The 22,596-nt window shown below is 41.4% G+C and overlaps 1 protein-coding gene and 1 pseudogene across 4 annotated transcripts in view; one reads left to right on the plus strand and one right to left on the minus strand.

The window, feature by feature from the left end:
• The window catches only part of COL12A1 (collagen type XII alpha 1 chain), a 248,292-nt gene that overhangs the window by 167,149 nt on the left and 58,547 nt on the right, over positions 1–22,596 (minus strand). The window lies entirely within an intron of this gene.
• Positions 1,011–1,129, plus strand: LOC134912198 (5S ribosomal RNA; annotated as a pseudogene).

Here is a 22,596-nt window from a genome sequence, read left to right on the forward strand (position 1 = left end):
TTCCCCTGACCAGTACAGGGTTTCTGTATTGATGGAACCGGGGGTTGGTCAAAACAATGGCACTATCCTGATACCTACTCGGCTTCCCTGGTTTTCTGGAGGAATTGGAGATTAGTAAGCCCCCTCTATCTTGTGGACCCATGCCACGGATAGCAACATTCTATTTAGGGAGACTATATATTATTTCCTTCCCTAATCACACTTTTATTTTTCAGTGTGATCTTGTTGTTAAGGGGCTTCTCCATAATATGAGCCAAATTCTCAGTTTTTCTCAACTGAGGCCAGGATAGCGTTATCATTATTATTTTTTATCTCCTACATATATACCAATAGATTAATTGGCATCCATATTATTATAGATTTATCTCTCTTTTTGTAAACACTGACACTCTTTCTGTATTTTTTTTCTTTCCATATTGGGATGTTTTTTCATGTTTTTTTCATGTTTCTTCTGATGGCTATATACCCTTCATTCACAAAGCTCTATATCACCTGTACCTTATATTGACATATGGTGTTTTGAATTGTACTCTACCTGATACTGTGAGAACTTGTTCATATTTTTTTGTTATATCATATATCCCTCACCTTGCAAGGGGTATACTCTCTTCTAATTAAGATTTTCATGTGTATGTTATAATAGGACTTTCAATCACACCAGTATCTAAGGGTGAGACACCAGGGAATTTTTCCCATTACTATTGGAATATCCAGTCCTTTGTGGTTATATTTTGTGTAGCAGCAAAATCTTTTTATTATCCTGCTAAAGCAATTTGCCGGTTATATCTAAATTGTTATTCAATCAACGGTTTATCTCATTTCTTCATTCACTAATTTCGTGGACTCTCATCCATGATTCCCGGAACATTGTACCACACCGGTGGGAACTTTTGAACCGGGACTAACGTGGAAAGCAGATCCACTTTTTGTTCCTATCCTCCATCTCTTCTCTGTTTCTTCCGATTTCTTATTTCTTATATAGGTGCACTCTCATTGGTGTACACATAAATCTCTACTACCATACCACGCTGTCAGCGCCCGATCTCGTCCGATCTTGGAAGCTAAACAGCGTTGGGCCGGGTTAGTATCAGGAGAGGTGACTGCCTGCGAATACTTGGTGTTGTAGAGCAGGAATTAATTTCCTCCTTTATGTGACATTAGACACCAACAGCAGTATCACCACTAATTCTATCCTGTATATATATTTTTTTCATTACAGTGTTCACAATATTAACAATTTTTTGACTATAATATGATGCCCTCAATTCTGTCTGTAAATGTGGTATTTATATGTAATTTAGGTGTATAATCCCTAGAGTGGTGACCGCTGATTACCATTCTAGTTATTCATAGTTTAATTATTTGGACCTTCCTAATAAAAACTGTGTTTTGACCAACCCCCGGTTCCATCAATACAGAAACCCTGTACTGGTCAGGGGAAATGGGGGTATGACAATCCAATGTCTACAACCTTTCCAAATATTCTTTGTAATAAAGAGACCAGAACATTCTTAACATTTTTTCTAATCTTTATTGTTTTCATAGATCTTTGGGAAGGGCAATTTGTTTTAAAAATATTAATAAAAGTTATGTCTTAAGCATTCTCTATATTTTCATACATTATCAACTTTTTTTCTCAAGATTGTGCCCACACAAGAGCCTTCTTTTCTCTCCTATTGCAAGTCTACGTACTTTCTGGCTCTGGGTGCACCACCAACTAGGACAGCATACTATAGAAAAAACGGTAATATACGTTTTTTTTCTCCCTATTAATAAGGGTAACACACTGTCCATTTTTGGTTCTTTTCTCTCAAATTTATGAATTATTATACTTAAATAAATCCTGTGCCAGATCGCCCGTTGTCTTTCAGCTGTATTATATGTATAGATAACGTACAGTCTACACTGCAAATAATACAGAAATATTGCAGTAATCACCTGCTATATAAACTTAAAACAATCACATCATGGAAGCCTTTATGGGGGATGGGTTTCTGTTGGCCAGATAGCACCCTGGTTACTGGAAATCAGTTTATACAGTCACTCCCCTGTTATGCTGGAGCTTTAGTCACTGCAGGAGGCTGTCTGTAGGGTTGGAAGAGTCCAGGAAGAAGCAAAACAATCTTGTGCTGAGTGTCTCCTCTTTGTTATCAGGAGGCATCCAGCACACAGCTCATGGAAGAGGGAATAGTCCACAGGGAGGTCTATGTTCCACAGGGGAAATAGGGTGACTTCTGTAAGAGTATCTCTCTGACTTGTGAGTTTGTCTTCTAGCACCGCACATGGGGGGTCATTCCGAGTTGTTCGCTCGCAAGCTGCTTTTAGCAGCTTTGCACACGCTAAGCCGCCGCCTACTGGGAGTGAATCTTAGCTTATCAAAATTGCGAACGAAAGATTAGCAAAATAGCGAATAGACACTTCTTAGTAGTTTCTAAATAGCTCCACACTTACTCGGCATCTGCGATCAGTTCAGTGCTTGTCGTTCCTGGTTTGACGTCACAAACACACCCAGCGTTCGCCCAGACACTCCTCCGTTTCTCCAGCCACTCCCGCATTTTTCCCAGAAACTGTAGCGTTTTTTCGCACACACCCATAAAACGGCCAGTTTCCGCCCAGAAACACCCACTTCCTGTCAATCACATTACGATCACCAGAACGAAGAAAAAAACTCGTAATTCCGTGAGTAAAATACCTAACTGCATAGCAAATTTACTTGGCGCAGTCGCACTGCGGACATTGCGTATGCGCATTAGCGACTAATCGCTCCGTTGCGAGAAAAAAATAACGAGCGAACAACTCGGAATGACCCCCATGGTGTGTGACGTGTGCAGTTACTAGACAGCTACAGTAAACCAAAATATCTCTATTGTAATTGCAATTTAGATTTAAGTTTAAAGTAAACACACCCAACCGAAATCTAACCCTCTCTGTACATGTTATATCTGCACCACCCCCCCCCCACCCCCCTGCAGTGCACATGGTTTTGCCCATTAGAGAACAATGGTCATTTATTTATTTATTTATTACCAGTTATTTATATAGCGCACACATATTCTGCAGCGCTTTACAGAGAATATTTTGGCCATTCACATCAGTCCCTGCCCCAGTGGAGCTTACAGTCTATATTCCCTACCACATGTACACACACACACATTCACGCTAGGGTTAATTTTGTAGGGAGCCAATTAACCTACCAGTATATTTTTGGATTGTGGGAGGAAACCGGAGTACCCAGAGGAAACCCACACAAGTACGGGGAGAATATACAAACTCCACACAGTTAGAGCCATGGTGGGATCAGGTCTGAATTAAGCCCAAAATGTAGTAAAGTGCCGTTGTACAGTATTTGATTTCCAGCAAGTGGCATCGACTACATGGTGGATACAGCTACAACTTCTGTCTCTATGGTAAATGCTGCATTCTTTTTACTGTAGCTCTGAATGTGCCTAAAACACCCTGTGTACTGGGTGCAGCTAAGTTCACTGCTGTTATTTTATAGTGTGATTTTTTTTATTTATTTTTAACCTTTTAGATATAGAGTGTGTGAAAAAGCAACATTTTGGGACCCAAACCTATGAAAGTGAAAAGCTATTGCGGCAGGTGTTCTTTAATTTATTTAAATCAATCTTTTGGATCTCTGTAGAATTCCCGCGTTTGCGCTGCAGGTCCACCCCCAGCCGACTCCCTTAATCCTCACCTTTCAGTAGCCTGAATTTGTCTAAAAAAATAAATAAATAAACATGCCAAGTTAAATATTTCCTGTGATAAAACATGAGTGTGCTGGAAAACCAAGTACATATGTTTGCCCTTGACATAGGAAATAGTAATATATACATTTCTGAAGTAAGTCTATAAAAGGCCTCTGATCCTTGTAACTAAGTTCTGTTTAAATACACAGGTCTCCTCAACTGTAGCTTGACTTACATCATTTCTGCATGATAGTGTTTCAGTAGAGTTATTGCTGTTTATTACCATCCAAACTCATTGAGGGAAACCTAGCACAGTGATAGTAGTTATGGGAATTAAATGCACAAACCAATTTTTCAGATCTTACAAATAAGATCTAACAATTAAAAAATGTTTCTTGTAAAGTAGATCATTTTTACATGAATAAAAAATGTGCAAAATATTTTTATAGCCCAAAGTAACATAAAGTTAGGGCAGTAAAGTGTATGGGCCTGATTGAGGTTGCCCGCAGAAAATGTGAACGCCTCTGCCTGTCAATCAGACAGCAGTGTTTCCCGGGGGGGGGAGGGGGCAATGCTCCGTTTCCTAGGCGGAGACGGAGCATTGCAGGGGTGTGGCATCAAAACGGGGGCGTGGCAGTGGGGGGGCGTGAATGGGGGCGTGTATGTGGCGTGATCAGGCAGCCGCCGTGATTAGAAAAATGGCAGCGCGTTTATGCTGGCAGGAGGCTTCCTTAATTTTAATGATGAAGCAGAAATTGAGTTGCGATCGCAATTTCTGCTTGTTAAAAGGGGGGGGGGGGGTGAGCGTGCTGGGCAGCCTTGTCCTGCGATGGGCGCCCCCCAGCATGCGATCACAAGGATTGCAAATTCTGCTACTAAGCAGATTTTACAATCCAACCTGAACCTGGCCCTATGCACAGTGTCTCTCGTATCTATAGTTTGTCAGGTCAGCAATGTAGGACTGGTTATATATCTATAATAAATAACAGGACAAGCACTCTTTGGACACAACTCATAGACATAACTCCTCATAAGGGACATGCAGTGAGCTAAAAAGCTAAGGAAGCACGTCACTGCTCCTCATATACAGTAGAAGTGGGAAAATCCAAACAGTCATAGTTCCCAGCCAATGTATTGAGGTTATAATGGTAACAACGTTTATGTTTATATAAATGAATAGCAAGGGCTATCTGCTACAGTATGTGCTATCTGATTATACATTGGTGCATACAGCATTTTATTCATTAAAAACATACCAACATGATAAGCCTGGCTCCTTTTTATTGGATATTGTTTCACTGTTTAAATGTTTTTTGTTTCTGAGAATGTGTGATTAACGGCATCTGTGATATGAGAATTTGCTCTTCAGTGTAATCTTGTGCAATGGATTTTGCATAACAAATTCTGTTTTATCAGTGTTCTGTTTGTAGAAGTAACAGAGGTAAAGCTCTGCTGTCTCACTCTCTACCCTTCTGTATACATTGCTGGCTGCTAAACAGTTATTATAGCAAAACCATTCCATTAATAATAAAACTTGCTGGATAATCCTAGTGTCAGCTTCTTGTTACCATTTATCACATTGACTAATTCTTTTGACCCCCTATGGGGGTCATTCCGAGTTCATCGCACGTTGCCAATTTTTCTCTGCGCTTCGATCAGGTCTCTACTGCGCAAGCGAGTACAATGCGGATCGTTGCTGAGCTATAGATTTAACGAAGAATCCATACACACAGCCGATCGCAAGGAGATTGACAGAAAGAGGGCGTTTATCGGTGTCAACTGACCGTTTTCTGGGAGTGGTAGGGAAAACTCAGGCATGTCCGGGCATTTGGAGGGCGGGTGTGTGACGTCAATTCCGGCACCAAAAAGACTGAAGTGATCGCAAGGGCTGAGTAAGTTCAGACCTACTCTGAAACCGCACAAAAAATTTTGCAGGCGCTCGGCTGCACAGGCGTTCGCACACTTGCAAAGCGAAAATACACTCCCCCCGTGGGCGGCGACTATGCGTTTGCACGGCTGCTAAAAACAGCTAGTGAGCGATCAACTCCGAATGAGGGCCTAATGGTTGTGGCCAAATATCACAGTGTCAGTTTCTTGTGTACCTGTATCCCAGTATCAGCTTCTTGTGCTGGTGCATCAGCTTCCTGTGTCCCTGTATAGCAGTGTCAGCATCTTGTGTCCTGGCATCTTATTGTCAGCTTCCTGTGATCTGGTATCCCAATGTCAGTGTCAGAAACCCCATTAGGTATCCCTGAGTTTGGCAATGACTATGTCAGAGCCAATAACTGTACTGCACTAGGGTCAGGACTGTGATTGCAAAGATCCCCTTGCCCTGATATACAGTAGTCAGGGCAGAGACAAATTTAATACAATGAATATGCTATCACTCTGCCTGTTATACCATACACCTCTCTACAGCTGCCACCTGTAGAAATCAGAAAGTAGCCACAGAGTCCCTAACCCTGTACCATAATTGCACAATTTCTGCGACACAAACTACCAGTAAGTTAGTTGGTCTTTGGCAATGAATAATAGTTATAGCGTAACCTTAGCAATATGATAGCATCTTCAAAGACTGGGTTCTGGAGTATATATGAAAATAGACTAATTATGGAACACTTTATTTACACAAGGAAGTACAATGTTAGTTACAGAAAATATGTAAATTAAAAAGGGTTGCAGATTACATAGACAAACATGAATTTGCAATTTCAAAATAAAAAGGAAAAATATACACAGAATTACATGTGGCTTATTCTGGCTGAGGGACATGGCAGGAGTCCAGGGATTCTGGTATGAATGTTCGACAATGTTGTCGACAGTCATTAGGTCGTCCGCTATTGGTCGACATTGACATGGACACATGGTCGACACATGAAAAGTTCGACATGGAGATTTTAACTGTTTTTGGTGTCATTTTTTCCATAAAATGACCAGGAACCCCAATTAGTGTACCGCGTCCCCTTGCATGGCTTGCTTCACTTGCCATGCTGCGGCAGGTTACTATTCCCAATTGTAGTCCACGTGGATGGCAAAGTATGAAAAATTTAAAAATCGGATTTTTTTTTTAAAGCCATATCAATCTTTTCATGTGTCGACCTGTCATGTGTTGACCATGTTCATGTGTCGACCATGTGTCCATGTTGACCATGTCAATGTCAACCAATAGTGGTCGACCTAATGACTGTCGACCTTAACATTGTTGACCATCCAAATGGATACCAGGTCCAGGCCTCAACTTAGAATTGACCCACCCAAGTCTGACATAAAACAAAAGGCTGCCCTACCTTTTATCAACTACAGTATACCCCTTTCCCCTTTAGTGATGTCAAAACCAAGTCCTGATGACTGGCTGACCAGTTAAATAACACAGAAACATATCAGGACTCCCCACGTAACCTTTAACTTAAGTATAAATAACTGTACCTATTTTCCCTGTGTAACAGCCACATGCAATATGTTACGCTTCAATTAATCTCTTTTATTTAAGTTTTAAAATGAGTGTAAACAGACTGTTAGATGCCTTATTTCTCCTATACGCCCTAGATGCTCTGATTATCACACCAGTCCAGTGCACAGACTGCAAGTATTTGTCTATGATTTTGGGAACAGCTATAGAAATATAAACTTTACTTTTAAAACAGATAAAATGTGCTGAAGTCTTTGATTCCTGTTTAGATTAAGTCCCACCTTGTGACCAGGCTGATTTTCTGCTGCCGAAACAGCATCCTGAGTAATCTACAGTGTTTGCAGATGTATACAAAATATTTATGCTTGCTTTCCTGCTTACATGATCATAATGAATGAACTGCACATATTAATGAAACCACCCCAGACTCCTCTTCAGGCTTCCTGGGTGAGATCAACATTCTACTGATATGTGAGGGGCAGAATTATAACCTTATGGACATACTGTAACTTTGCAATATGCCCTAATATACCCACAATCTCTACAGTCAGTCTCTAGTGTGCCTGTATCCCAATATCACATTCTTGTGACCCTATATCACAGTTTGTTTATTCGCATAGGGCAACACTTCAGGTCTGCATCAAACCCTTGCACAAAGGGCCGGCACTCAGTGTCCTGTTTGTTCTATTTTTGTACTGAAGAAGGTGTTATACACACCGAAATGTAGACTTATATTATGTATCTATTATTCGAAGACTCTGAGTGCCGACCCTTTGTGCTTGGATTTATTATACTCAGCTCACCTGTGTTTGTACTGGACACCTGGGTATTTTGAAATAGATTTTTTTTTCGAGTGTAAATAGGGACATGTCTCGAGTTCCCACCCCCCTGACTCATAACATGCCTCCTGTCCGTAGTGTCCGCGCGCCCCTTTTCACGGCACGATGTGCACGCAAATGCCAGGGATGATTTCAGCCCCCAGTCCGTCCCTGTACATACATATATAATATATATATATATATATATATATATATATATATATATTATTATTTTTATTTTTAAGTTTTAACAAGCTTCTATAAAACTTAAAAAACTTACCTACACACAAAAAAAGTTACTAGAAAAAGGACCATCATTTTCAATAATACTGTTTTTGAGGACAACAAAAAGGTTCAGCATTTACAGGATTTTGGATGAAATATCTGCCTTTCACTGAGTCTGTGTAATTGGAAATGTATGTTGTATAAGTCCAGAGACAGCAGTTAATGGGTCCTTTGTCTTTTCTCAGTGAAACGTAATATGTTATTTTCACACGATCATTTTAGCAGAAAATGACTCAGATGTTCAGCTATTCTAGACACAGTGTAACAGGTCATAAAACTGACATACTGCCTAACAATCACCTATTGTCACTGAAATACAGATGTACACTCCTGACCCCAATCATTCAATACAATCTCTGACTTAGCAGAAGGAAAGAAACACAAATATGGTACACTGTAGAATCGTGGTTGTTAATCTCAATTCAATAGGCCACACACACATTACCACCAAGAGCCAAATGTCACCTATATGTTAAAAAGTATACTATTTTTTTTAAACACTTACAGTGGTGCTACATTACATGTGCAGCAGTATATACAGTATTGTTACTTTTTTCTCCAGGAACACACATTATTACAGATTCATACAGGCAGTAGTGGATTTTACCGCTAGGCAACCAAGACAGACGCTTAGGGCCGTGGAGCCATTTCTGATTGCCTGCGGAGAATACTCCTGGCAAGCTATTTTTTTTAAATTTAATTCTTAAAAATATGTGTCCTGGCCAGCGCTGATCAGGAGCTGGCCTCAGCGCATGACAACCAGAGTGAGCTGTAGGGAGGCCCCGTCTCCAGTTGCTCACAGCTTGGCGTCTCAGTGACGGTGGCTGCCTGAGTAGTGTACTAGTGTCTAAAACCTGACTCGCACCACCGTGGAAAGGTCCCACTGCACATCCCAGCTCCTGAACTCTGGCCATACAGGGATTGCTGGCAGTCTCTTAGGGATAAACCAGATTGCAGCAGCAGCTGGAGACTGAGGGGCTCCTTAGGAGACTGCTGGAGGTGTGCTCAGGAGGCTGCTGTCAGTGTGCAGGGCCAGAAAAGTGCAACAACCCCATGTCAGTGTTCCGATGCCCCCAGCCCAGTGTCCCCCTCTCCCCCAGTCCAATGCCCCCATCTCACTGACACATACACATCCCAGTGTCTCCCTGTCAAGTCCAGTGTCTCCCACCATCTCACTGCCCCCACATACCAGTGTCTCCCACCAGTTTACCATCATAATCCTACCCTCCCCAACCAGCCGACTGCCCCACCTCACTTCCCCCCTCCTAGTACTGCCACAGCCAGTCCAGTCACGGTATCCCCTCTTAGTCATCCCAATGTCCCCCCTTCTCCAGCCTAGTGTTACCCCTCCCCAACCAGCCCACTGCCCCATCTAACTCGTCCCCTCCTAGTACTGCCCCAGCCAGTCCAGTCACAGTATCCCCTCTTAGTCTTCCTAATGTCACCACTTCTCCAGCCTAGTGTTACCCCTCCCCAACCAGCCCACTGCCCCATCTAACTTCCCCCCTCCAAGTACCGCTCCAGCCAGTCCAGTCACAGTATCCCCTCTTAGTCTTCCCAATGTCCTCCTTCTCCAGTCTAGTGTTACCCCTCCCCAACCAGCCCACTGCCCCATCTAACTTCCCCCCTCCAAGTACCGCTCCAGCCAGTCCAGTCACAGTATCCCCTCTTAGTCTTCCCAATGTCCCCGCTTCTCCAGCCTAGTGTTACCCCTCCCCAACCAGCCCACTGCCCCATCTAACTTCCCCCCTCCAAGTACCGCTCCAGCCAGTCCAGTCACAGTATCCCCTCTTAGTCTTCCCAATGTCCTCCTTCTCCAGTCTAGTGTTACCCCTCCCCAACCAGCCCACTGCCCTATCTCACTTCTTCCACCTAGGAACCCTCAACCAGTCCAGTCACAGTGTCCCCGCCTCAATCATCCCAATGTCCTCCCTTCACCAGCCTACAAAATGTGTTACTATTTAATTAGCTGGATTTTATTGACCTACATATAAAAGGCACCAGGAACATAAAAATAAATAATTCATTAGAAAAAATACACAGGTAGATGATCCGTGGTGGTCAATGATAACAAAATAAATCTAACTATAAAAATCCTCTCATATACTGTAGCTACTTTCTTTGAAAAATCCACAGGACAGAAGAAACGCATCTAAGGGATTTTTTATATTTATTTCAATTACTGCTCTGTCCACATTATTGGAGCCAGCTTTCACCTACTGATGTACCGTCTGGCTATATTATAAGTATAAGCGTTCCATATGAGTTTGCGAACCAGGGCCTGATGTATTCTCTGCTGAATATTATAAAATGTTGAAACATGACATAATCCCTGTGGTTCGTGAGCATTTTTGTTATATACAGAGGTGGGAACTCCATCTTTTCCTAACTTTAATTGGGGCTTTACTACACTCACCCCTAAGCCAAACAAAGATTTGACACTAATCTCTTCTCATCGCCCAGTTATGTTACTCAACGTTGATTTCAAATTGATGGCAAAGATATTAGCAGATCGCTTGCAGTCTTTTCTTGCCTATCTACTTACAGATCATCAACTAGACTTCTCAAAGGTAGACACTTTGGCAAGAGTATTCATACTGCGATCGTAGCAGTAATAGCTGCCATTTTATGGACAGATTCCCCTAGTTTTCTTTTAAGTCTTGATGCCACGAAAGTGTTTGATATCTTTATGACATACTAGCCAGAAGAGGGTTTGGTCCTAGCTTCATAACCACATTCAAATTATTTTATACTCAACCCACCACTTCCTTGTTAATAAATGGGACTGTTGGTGATAGTCTCACTATGTCTAGGGGCACAAGACAAGGTTGTCCCTTGTTAATTTGGCCTTAGATCCTACGCTTTGAATGTACAGCACTGGTCATTATTTCATGGATTCGCTTTGGAAAAGAGGTAACTAAGATCTTCGCCTTTGCGGATGATGTCCTCTTATGTGTGTGAGATCCGAGGGGGACCCTTTGACCTTTGATGGAAAGGATAAAAATATTTGGCCTAATATCAGGTTTTACACTGAATTTTGAAAAATCTACTGCTATCTACCTTCGTAGGGGCTATATACACCTGGCATGGTCAAGAAATATCCCCATTGTGTGGGCGTCCAGATCAATCACATATTTAGGGGTGCAAATACCTAAAAATCTTGATACTTTATATGTTTTAAATGTGATTACAATTTTATGCAGAATTCAGGTAGATAAAGAGAGACAGCACAAGCTTAACTTCTTCTACTTAGTATTGGCCAATCTATTAAAAAGATTCTGTTTCCATGATTGCTTTACACTCTCCAGTCCTTTCCCATTCTATTGACTAGGAGTAATACTCTTGACACTGAATGGATGATCTGCACCTTTATTTGGCATGCTAAGAAAGCTCAAATAGGACTCGTAAAACTTCAACAATGTAAAACAAATGTTGGTATTAATTTGCCTAACATTATTGCTTATAGTGACACTGCTTATCTCCGTTACTTTAGAAATTGGTTACATAAGAAAGCTATGTACGCAAATATACCTTTAGAATTTGCCTTTCTAGAAGGAGTCAATTTGACCACTTTCCTCCACTTACATGATTGCGAAGTACCTTTATCTGTACAATCTAACCTATTATTAAAGTCTACTCCTAGACGTTGGCCTATCCTTTGCCAAAAGCACTCATTCAACTCATTTATATCTCTTTTTCTTCCCCAGATACATTACACTGGCTTCCAACAGAGAAGCGAGACATCCCTTTACTTTGTGGTCTAAGGTGGACCTTACTTGTGTTCAACAACTTACTGACCCCTTGACTAAAAAACTATTGCTTTTCTCGCAAGCTGCTACCAAATACCCAGTTCTTCGACCTCCTAGCTTATTTCCAAGCTTGGCACTACGTTGCGACTCTTTCTAGAGTATAATCACCGGATGACTTGGATAATCTTCTGGACAGACTATTGCTCCAAGAGACCACTTTATATAAAGTCATATCTATTCATTACTCCTTTTTACACACCCCACTACAATATGACATAATAACAACAGGAGTTGCACAATGGAGAGACCAATTCCCATCCCTAACTATACAGACTTTGTTACAAACATTAGCCATTCAATAAAAATTATTCCTGCAGCATCATATGTTGAACTCTACCTTAACATATTTCACAGGACATATCTTTCCCCTCACCGTAGATAGCTGATAGGACTACTGATAGGATTACTCCTGTCTCAGATGTAGGTCTTTGAGAGTGGACCTATTGTAATGTCTTTGGATGAACCCAGTGATACGCTGATTCTGGACTCAAATATGGAGATATGTTACTCGCCACTTGGTCTCTTATTTACCTTTTACACCTGAGTGGGCCATATTTGGCATCCTACCCAAGGGTATCAGTGTGGCGAAGGGGGTGCGTATATTACTGTTGGCGAAATCAGTGGTGGCTAATAAAAATATCCTACAGATGTGTATACAGCCCACCCTCCCACTATTTTCACTTTTTCTAGAAAATCTACTCAATGTTTTTAGGATGGATTGACTGGAAGCCTTATGTTAAAAAGAACATTTTAATGAGCATCTTTTTGATACTTAGGAGAGCTACACTGACACTCAGTACTCCCAAAACCTCCCGATCACTATTGATACCACTCCCGCTCTGGGTGGATATGATACACAGTTCCGAGTCTAGTCATTTTATGTTTATTACTGGGTATTGCTTCTTTTATATTGTTACTTGTCTATATACAATATTATCAATTTTTGAATTTTATATATTATTTCTGTTATATACAGTACTGTGCAAACGTTTTAGGCAGGTGTGGACAAAATACTGCAAAGTAAGAATGCTTTCAAAAATAGAAGTGTTACTAGTTTATTTTTATCAGTCAAGTGATGGTATAGCCCCCACATAGCCCTGATCTCAGTATTACTGTCTGTTTGGGATTATAGGAAGAGACAGGAGGATTTGAGCAAGCCTACATCCATAGATGATCTGTGGTTAGCTCTCCAAGATGTTTGGAACAACCTCCTGGCTGAGTTCATTTATAAAAAAAAATTAACTATTAACATTTCTATTTTTGAACTTGAACGCATTCTTACTTTGCAGCACTTTTTCCACACCTGCCTAAAACTTTTGCACAGTACTGTATGTCAGACTTGTTTTTCATATATTGGCCCTCATTCCGAGTTGTTCGCTCGTTCTTTTCCTTCGCATCGGTGCGATTTTCCGCTAACTGTGCATGCGCAATATTCGCACTGCGGCTGCGCCAAGTAAATTTGCTAAGAAGTTTGGTATTTTACTCACGGCATTACGAGGTTTTTTCTTCGTTCTGGTGATCGTAGTGTGATTGACAGGAAGTGGGTGTTTCTGGGCGGAAACTGGACGTTTTATGGGAGTGTGTGAAAAAACGCTGCCGTTTCTGGGAAAAACGCGGGAGTGGCTGGAGAAACGGGGGAGTGTCTGGGCTGTCAAAGTCAGAAAAATATCACGCTGCACGTTGCCATATATGCACCTCATGCGCTTACCCGCTGCACATGCACTTTCACTGGCGTGCGTGCACATACTCGCAAATGCGTGACGGCGCCTCTGCGGGCGTGCGCTCGAGCGCATGGTATGTGCACTTACGGTAGAGTTTGTGTACGTCTAGCGAGCGACTCAATCGCTCCTTAATAAATCCATATAGCAGGTTTTATTGGTAATGTTCCCCTTAGTAATAACTGTAAGTTTGGTTAAAGTGACTTGCTCATGGACATGGGAATCCCTCTTTTCGTGATACAAAGGTTCTGTCTAAGGTTGAACAGTGGTGTCTGGTACCTAACCGAAGAGTATTTTAATAGCAACAATCCGGTGTTGGTTAGGTATAGATTAAACGCTCCTGCGTATAGTTATGGCCATTAGTAATTTCTGGACATATCCTATATTTGCAGTTCATTATCCATGCGGCGGGAATCCGGAGATTCCCTCCCACCTGAGCTGTTTGAAATAGTCGCAGCCCACCTGTTCAAATCCACCTATGACCTTTTGTTATAGTGCAGAGAGACATTCCTGTGTCCAATGAACAATAAGGTTGTAGGGCCCTTTGAAGTACACTGTATGTTGTGTATATAAGGGTCACTGCCCCCAGACCGGCCAGTACTCTCTCTTCAACAGTTATCGCTGATAATTGGAGGACTGGATTCCGGTTGCGCCTGCGAGTGTTCCCCGTATGGTATGTTTCTCTGTTGCCACTTTGTTACCCGTATAATGTTAGCCATTCACACTTAGTCTATGTATTTGTATTTGCGATCGTTCTCTATTGTGTATATTTCTGTCTAGATATTCTGTTAGAATTATATGTTAGTTTGTAGCGTATGACTTGTCAACTGTTTCCCCTTTTTCGATATAACTAAAAGCTTGTTAGTAAAGGTGTTGGATCCTTAGCATGGTATTGTGTATTCATTACATTGCAGAGGGTAATAGGAGCGTCTCGATCGCTCAAACAGCTTTAGTATTAACCAGGTTAAGCAGCGTTATATCGCTACAGTGTTTCAGTACAAGGTTTACAGCATAAGAGTATCCTTCCTGTGTATTACATTCAAGGTTTACTGATTGTCATCTTGTGAGCGTCTGCGCCGCTCGTGATCTCCTCGTGGTCTCGAGTGTCCGCTACGCTGGTAGCGTATCATTACGGTAGTCGGCAGCCTATAGCGTGCTTGACTCTACGCATTAAGCCGTGAGCGAACATGCTGCTCGTGCGTCTCGACCACGGCTAAGCGTCTGCTACGCTAAGTGCGTATCCTTACGGTACCTCATACGCCAATTGCGTACTTAGTCTCTTACCCATCCATAGTGAATATTATAAGGTAATCAAATCGACATTATCAGGGCGAACGCTGGGTGTGTTTGTGACGTCAAACCAGGAACGACAAGCACTGAACTGATCGCACTGGAAGAGTAAGTCTCGAGCTACTCAAAAACTGCAAAGAAAAATCTTTTCGCAATATTGCGAATACTTCGTTCGCAATTCTGCTGAGCTAAGATTCACTCCCAGAGGGCGGCGGCTTAGCGTGTGCACTGCTGCGAAAAGCGGCTAGCGAGCGAACAACTCGGTATGAGGGCCATTGTGTATTCATGCTTTAATAAAGAAAAAAAGAAAAAAAATGTGTTTTTGCTAAACTGAAACCATTTTGTGCACCTAAACACATCCTCAACACACCTAGACTCTTCCTTTACCGCCACTCCACATACACCACTCCCCTCTGCCATAATCTGCACAGGTTCCTTTTCCCCTACAGAATACTCTTCAAACGCCTCACCTTCACATACAATGCTCTTTCCAACTTCACTGCTTCCTAGATCTCCAACCTCATCAACCTATATACTCTTTCCTGTCCTCTCTGGTCAGCCAATAACCATTGCCTTTGCTCTTCCCTGGTTACTGCATCTCACTAACAAATTCAAGTTTTCTACCGTCCTGCCCCCTTCACTAGAATGCACTCCCCTGCTCCATCAGACTCTCCCTGACCTTGAATAACTTCAAACAGGCACTAAAAACCCACCTGTTCATCGCATTGTGCACCCATCCAGCACTTAACCAATTAGCCTGGTGGCTCGCCTTACCCTCCTGTCCCAGCCATCTCAATCTCACTAACTTCTTCCTTCCCCAGCCATTGCTATCTCTCTACCTTCCTGCCCTCAGATCCTCATTACTGTCCACAGGCTCACTTCTCCACTTTTATCACTGCTTAGTACATGTCCCCCAAAGTCCCAAGCCAATCAGCTCCTAACTGTAATGTCACACAGAGCCGCCAAGAGAAATCCAGGGCCCCGGTACAGTAACTCCCCCCCCCCCCCTGTTAGTTGCATGGCTGCACCACTTTGGGGGCATGTCTAGCACACAAGAATTACCCACTCACAGGAGCTAACATACCTCCTAGCAGTTGGGACAAAAGTGTTCGTATTAGGACGGTGGGACAGTCACATAAAAGCTGCAATGATTGCAGAGCGCATTCCCTAGAACACCATCATTTTGTGAAAGTGGATCCTTCATTGTAATTTATGCAGAAATACCACAGAACTTTCGGGACTTAACATGATTACAGTTGAATAAACTAAAATGTTGACTTGCACATTAGTGGTCATCACCAGAATATATTGTTACATTTGTAAGTCCCGAGAGTGCCAAAGTATTTCTGTTTATACTACCTGTCATCCCACTAAGTGCACCCGGGCAATTGTGCAGTATTTATGGACAAAGTGCCAGCCAGAGATAGATAAATAGATCACTCCACACTCTAGCCCAGCAGTCAGCAACGTGTGCTGGGCTTAGGAGAAGAGCTGTAGCTGCTGCTGCCAGTTAAGGGGGAGGAAGCCCGGGGCCCTCACTGGGGCCCTCCATCAGACCTGGGCCCGGGTAATTTGTAACCTCCCCCCTACCCTCTCTCGGCACCACTAATGCCACAGGCTGGTTTTGAAAAATGACAGTTGGAAGCTTACTGGCTGGTATTTTATCTCCGTCCACTTTATATCCACCCAAGGCTTTGTAAATAGACCCCTTAATCTCTCTCACTTTATCTCTCTCCAAGGTTTAGTATATCAGCTCCATAGGCCCCTAGGTGGGTTACAGCATGAGAAAGCATAACTGTTTTTGTAGGATTGTCTGATTTATCATGTATTTCAGCTAATACTGCAAAACCATTGTGGGTTAGATTAGTATATATTGTAGGTGAAATATCCTGCTATACATTTTCAATGGTAATTTTCCTTTTTAAATTCACAGTTTTAAGATGTGATAGTGATGGCTGGGAAGTCAGCCCAGTGTAGACAGAGCATCTGTTGGATTACTTAGCACAATGAGTGCTGCAGCAGAGCACAGCTATAGGGACAATGGTGTCACTATGTACTCTACCTCTTGCTGCAATGGGTTTTATTGGAAACTAACACGAAGGTACTCAAGTACAATTCATTTATTACATGAAAAGATGAAGAATATGAATTATTGAAACATATTTATACTGGGAAAACTTATACTTTTCATTCCGGCTCCAGCCATTCATATATTTTGGATATCTGTGCAATGCTTTATCCCCAATAGCCTCAGTTATTTGATTTAAGCTTACCACTGTATTAGTCATTCCTTTCCCCTGTGTCTGGCAATACCACAATACAACATGTGCATGACCATTGTCTCTGCACAAAAAGGGATTGTATATTAATAATTATACAGTGTAGATTAATATTCAGAATAAATACATATAAAATAAATAACTAAATATATATCAATATATTTGGTCAATTATGGACTAACTTTCTTAATTGACATAACATTTAAAAAAGAAGCCAAGAGATACTGCTTTTAAAAAGTGGGTTAAAATCCTGGACCTTATTTGTTCCCCCCCCCCTGAATACTTTTTGACATCTCTTTTTTCTGTACTTAATATTAGTAGTAGTAGTAGTAGTAGTAGTACTAGTAATAGTAGTTGAAGTAGTAGTAGTAGTAGTAGTAATAGTCATAGTATTAATAGTAGCAGCAGTAGTAGTAGTATTACTTTTATTGTTGTTGTTGATGTTGCTGCTGTTGGTTTTATTGTAGTATTATTATTATTATTATTATTATTATTATTATTATTATTATTATTCTATGGGCCGCAATGTAATGAAGTCTGATATCGGCAGCCGTGCGGGATGCTGGACGAACTCTGAAGCTTTTTTAAAGGGGCAATCATGTACAAGGCTAAACCATACCTTTTACGTGGTTACCCCTTCAAAAAACATCCGAGTTCGGATGGCACCCAGCACGGCCGCCAAACTCGGACTTCATTACATCCCGGCCATTATGTCTCAACACAATTGGATTATTAAAATAATGCTTATTACACTAATAGATCTTTAGTCCTTAAACTTATGTCAGCCTTAGGTCACCCTAAAACGTTTTCAGTTTAATGTCCAACAACACATAGTATAAAAAAATAATCATATTTAAATGCCCTGTAGATTACATTTAGATACATTTGTTTGACTTTCTGTATTCTCTTAATGCCACCATTTAGGCTATTCTTATATAACCAGACTTTCTATGTCACCACCCACAATGTAAATCCACTTTTTGTTATAATGCCACTTTTGGCATATGTTCCAAGCCTGCAGTATAATTCCTCTTTTGCTGTTGCAATGGTTTGGCTCTCAGCTACACTGAAGGAAAAAGTAATTAACATCTGTGTTGTAATCAGATGGCACATTTTAAGCTTCATGGGCTGGGCTACTCTTAATTCTGCCTACAGCAGTGGAAAAATAGAAAGTATTTTACCTTTCATTTCATCTCAGCAATCAACATCAAGACAGGCTTAATATATTAACAACTAAAGTGTAGTCTGTGTTTGCTTTTTAAATTTGTGCCCTCAGGTTGTAAAAAAAATGGAACATGTGCCAATATTTTTCTAACCACCTCCTCATTCTTGGGAAATAGATTGCTTAAACAGTAGCATTTAAAAGCAGCCGCAATTTACTGAATTCCCAGTGGTTCACTCATCTGCATTTTCCATTACATTTTCTATCTGGACTGTGACACAGTTCTGCAATAACTTGCACAGTGTATTGTAGGGCCATTAAAGAACTGGACAGTTGGCAATGCAAACCTAACTGCCTGCAAACTTCATTAGGATTGTGCATTTAATAGATAACTGTATGCCAACCACCGCAAAAATATAAAGCATGAAGTTTTCTGTCCAAAAGATTAACATTTTCTTACAGAATGATTGTCCACCTACAACATATCAAATATCCCCTTTTCAATCAACAATGAGTGGAAAATGAGCTTGGTTGGCTACAAATTCTATGTCTTCTGTTAAAAACATCACATTTACTCATCCTAAAGGTTCCACTATGCTACTGAATGTATTCTTTCATTTCCTTCATTACATTACTTTCCCGCATGAACCAAACATTTCACATGATCATTTTCTATGAACTTAGAACTTACTAAGTACAGTAAAGCCTCCTGGTTATTTGAGATGGCGTTACTAATGTAGACAGATTTTTATTTTCTGCAAATGTAACAAAGATTTCCATATCAAATCTATGATGGATAGGCCGCACAAAAGGTTTTCATGATGTCCTGCATCTATTGCTGCCATATTGTACCAGGAAATCATGCAGCATAGCTTGTCAAGAAGCCACTGACTTTTGGGGGACACAACCTTTACTTCTGATGCTAGGACTTGGGAAAGTTGTTTGGCAAATGCATGCCAGTCAGAAAAATGCATCAAATTGCACCAATGTAAAAGCAAGCTTCTGTTGCAGGACATATTATTTCAATTATCTTCAGGGCGCAGAATCTGTGTATTTAGAGCGACATTCACAATTCATCAGACAGCTGTTGAGATTGTATCCCTCAAGAAAACAGCATGATTTTTGTAAGAATTTGAAGGTAGCAACGATTGAACATTGGCTAATACTTTGAATAGGACGTCTTTTACACCATTCAGGCACAGTTTTTTACAAGAAAGTACATAAAAAAATAAATGAAAATAACATTATGATGTACAAATGCCAGACATGAATAAAGACATCCCTCATATACACTATAGGACTTATTTAAAACATGAACAGTTTTTAGAAGAACATTTTTTTAAATTTGTAATGATTTAAACAGTTCACCCATAAGATTTTGGAGTACTACCTTTTTACTATTATATGTGCATTCCCGTAGAATGCCACAATGCTACAAGAGGCTGCATTGAAAAACTTCCCAAAAGTGGGTAGTAGGTGGGCACTTATGTATGTACAAGGAGATCAAATGAGCACTATATTAAATGTGTGGCATGTTTTGTGGTCACTAATACCCCTTTTATACTGCCTTGAAAAAACAGGTTTTTTTCACATGAATGGACATCAATCCATGTTTTTGGCTCAGTGGAAAAGGGTCCACCCCCCTCCCTCCCCCAAAAAATAAAATGGGTCTAGTTACCCAGAAATCCAACCCGAGAAGCGACCAGGTTTGGATACGGGTAAGACCCAGGGTAAGAGGCAGTGGAAATGGGTTACCCAGGTCATCTGACCTGGGACCCGTTTACAGCATGCCTACAGCCCATATCTCCCTGACCACAGTGTTCCTCAGGAGCTTGGGGACATGGGGCATGCTGTTAGTGATACTGTCTGTCTTGCTATACAGACGACAGCGCTGGCTGGGTAAGATGTGTGCCGGAGGCTGGGGGCAGCCCAGCCGTTTCCGGAGTGTTTACTTGCCCCCACCGTGACGTGGGACAGCTTCCAACTGGGGGTGTGGCCTATTAGGACTAAGGCCACACCCTGGGGTTCCGATCTGTCTGTTTTCCTGGCGCTTGGAGATAACGCCATCTCCAAGCACCGGCCAGAAGCCACTGTTCCCCCAGGGCTGTGTAAATGGCACCGACCCAGAATATTCCCAGGTCACGCAGCATAAGAAAAGGGGCCATGGGTCTGATCCGATTCGGAACCGGGATTTTGGTGTAAAAGGCGTATAAGGTATACTGATGCAGAGTGTGAGTCAAATGGACGCCAAATTGTAGGCATTCACTAACAAAGCCACAAGTGCATGCATATGAAATGTTGCAACTATCACAAGAAACATACTTGTCTGCACTACTAGCACATGTTGCAGGTTTGCATCAGGTATATGTCACATACAATTAAGATGGGTACACACTGGAGCGATGTGTAACCGGACAATATGGTGGCCGACAGGCTAAAATATCGTTCTAGCAGTACACATCAGAATGATGTAATAAAGGATGGAATGATCCCTAGTTCCATCTTTCACTACACTGCATGGCACCGCATACAATATCGTCCGGTTAACCATGCAGCGCGGCTGACTGGACAATATCGAATGCAACCTCAGAAGTGCGCACATTGGACATATCTAGCTGATATGTCGTTATGATTTGGACGGAAATTACATGTCGGGCCGATATCACTCCAGTGTGAACCCAGCTTTACACCCATGCTTTTAGCTGTATATTCTGCTTGCAGAATACACATTTGCGATTAAGTTTCAATAACACATTCTGTCTTGTGCAGAAAAAATTCCAAATCTTGCTAAAACGCAAATGCAAAAACTTTATATTTGCATGAGCAATGAACAAAGCAGCTGTCAGCATGAGAGGTGCAATCACAATCAGCCAATCATTAGCCGTTAAGGCTGGTGACCGTCATAATCATCATTTGTTGGCATTTGTCCTCGATTGCCATATAATATGGCTCTCAAAGACTATTATGCACTTGTGCACAGGTCTGCATGTGTTTGTTATAGTGTGAACTGGCCCTTGCTGTACTTGGCATACAAAAAAATGCACTTTTTTTTTTTATCACAGCAGAATCACTTACCACAAAATATAAATATGTGCATCAGTGTGTCAGGACCATAACTTCTCTTGAATTAAATACAAGCAGTTTGTTTCGCTGCCCATACTACAGATACTAATTCTAAGCCACCACATAAGTGTATCTCGGAATAAAACACTCTTTTAAGATTATATTGCACTCATGGGTCTTGCAAAACAGTGTTTACTTTCAAAATTCAGCACATTTCAATCTTCCTCAGGAAGTGCATATTACTAGTGGCCAAAGCAGGTTACAAACACTCAGAGTGCTTGCCTTTCCGCAAGACCTCCAACTTGAGACATTTCTTTATAAAATGTGTATTATTTGACAGCTATTATACTATTGTATAAGAAATGTATATTCCTGTTAAACAAGTGCCCTGTTATCACTTTCTACATATTTCCATTACTGAAGCGTTTTAGACACAATTCTCTGCAAATTTTAACACATGTCATCTGAGTGTCACATACAATAAGCCATTCTTGTGACCTCATTTTTTGTGCTACTCCAAACATTACACATACCCTTGAATGTGTGAAAATAAGGTTGTAAGGTTACTGCAGTAATAGCCAAGACTTCTAAAGAATGGCATCCAGGTCATATTGACAACTCATTTCCAGTTATGGAAGAATGCTGCATAGATCACCTGCTGTCAAAGCAGCCTAGAAATATTTTATTAAGAAACATTAACAAAATATTATACAGTGGCAGATTTTACCTCGCCCTGGCAGTAAAATCCACCACTCGCAGGTACTGCTTAGAACTAGCAGTGCCTTCCCATTGAAAGTGCTTCCTGCTTATCACAGCCAGACAAGCAGTCCCAGGGGGAGGTGTTTGCTCCCTTTGGGACTGCCTCCAGTCCAGACTGCAGTTATCAGAGAAAGCACTTCCAACGGGAAGCCACTCCCCTACTATAACATCAGTCCAATCTGACTTCTAGGGGCTGCAGTTGTCTCTAGAAGCCTGCTTATTGATTTGTGTGCATGCACAGGATCATATTCTCCGCACATGCACACATTTCAGAATGGTCCAGCACCACCAGACCCCCGGGAGACCAAGATAGGC

This window comes from Pseudophryne corroboree, chromosome 4 (genome assembly GCF_028390025.1).
Source record: "Pseudophryne corroboree isolate aPseCor3 chromosome 4, aPseCor3.hap2, whole genome shotgun sequence".
In the NCBI taxonomy this organism is placed as follows: domain Eukaryota; kingdom Metazoa; phylum Chordata; class Amphibia; order Anura; family Myobatrachidae; genus Pseudophryne; species Pseudophryne corroboree.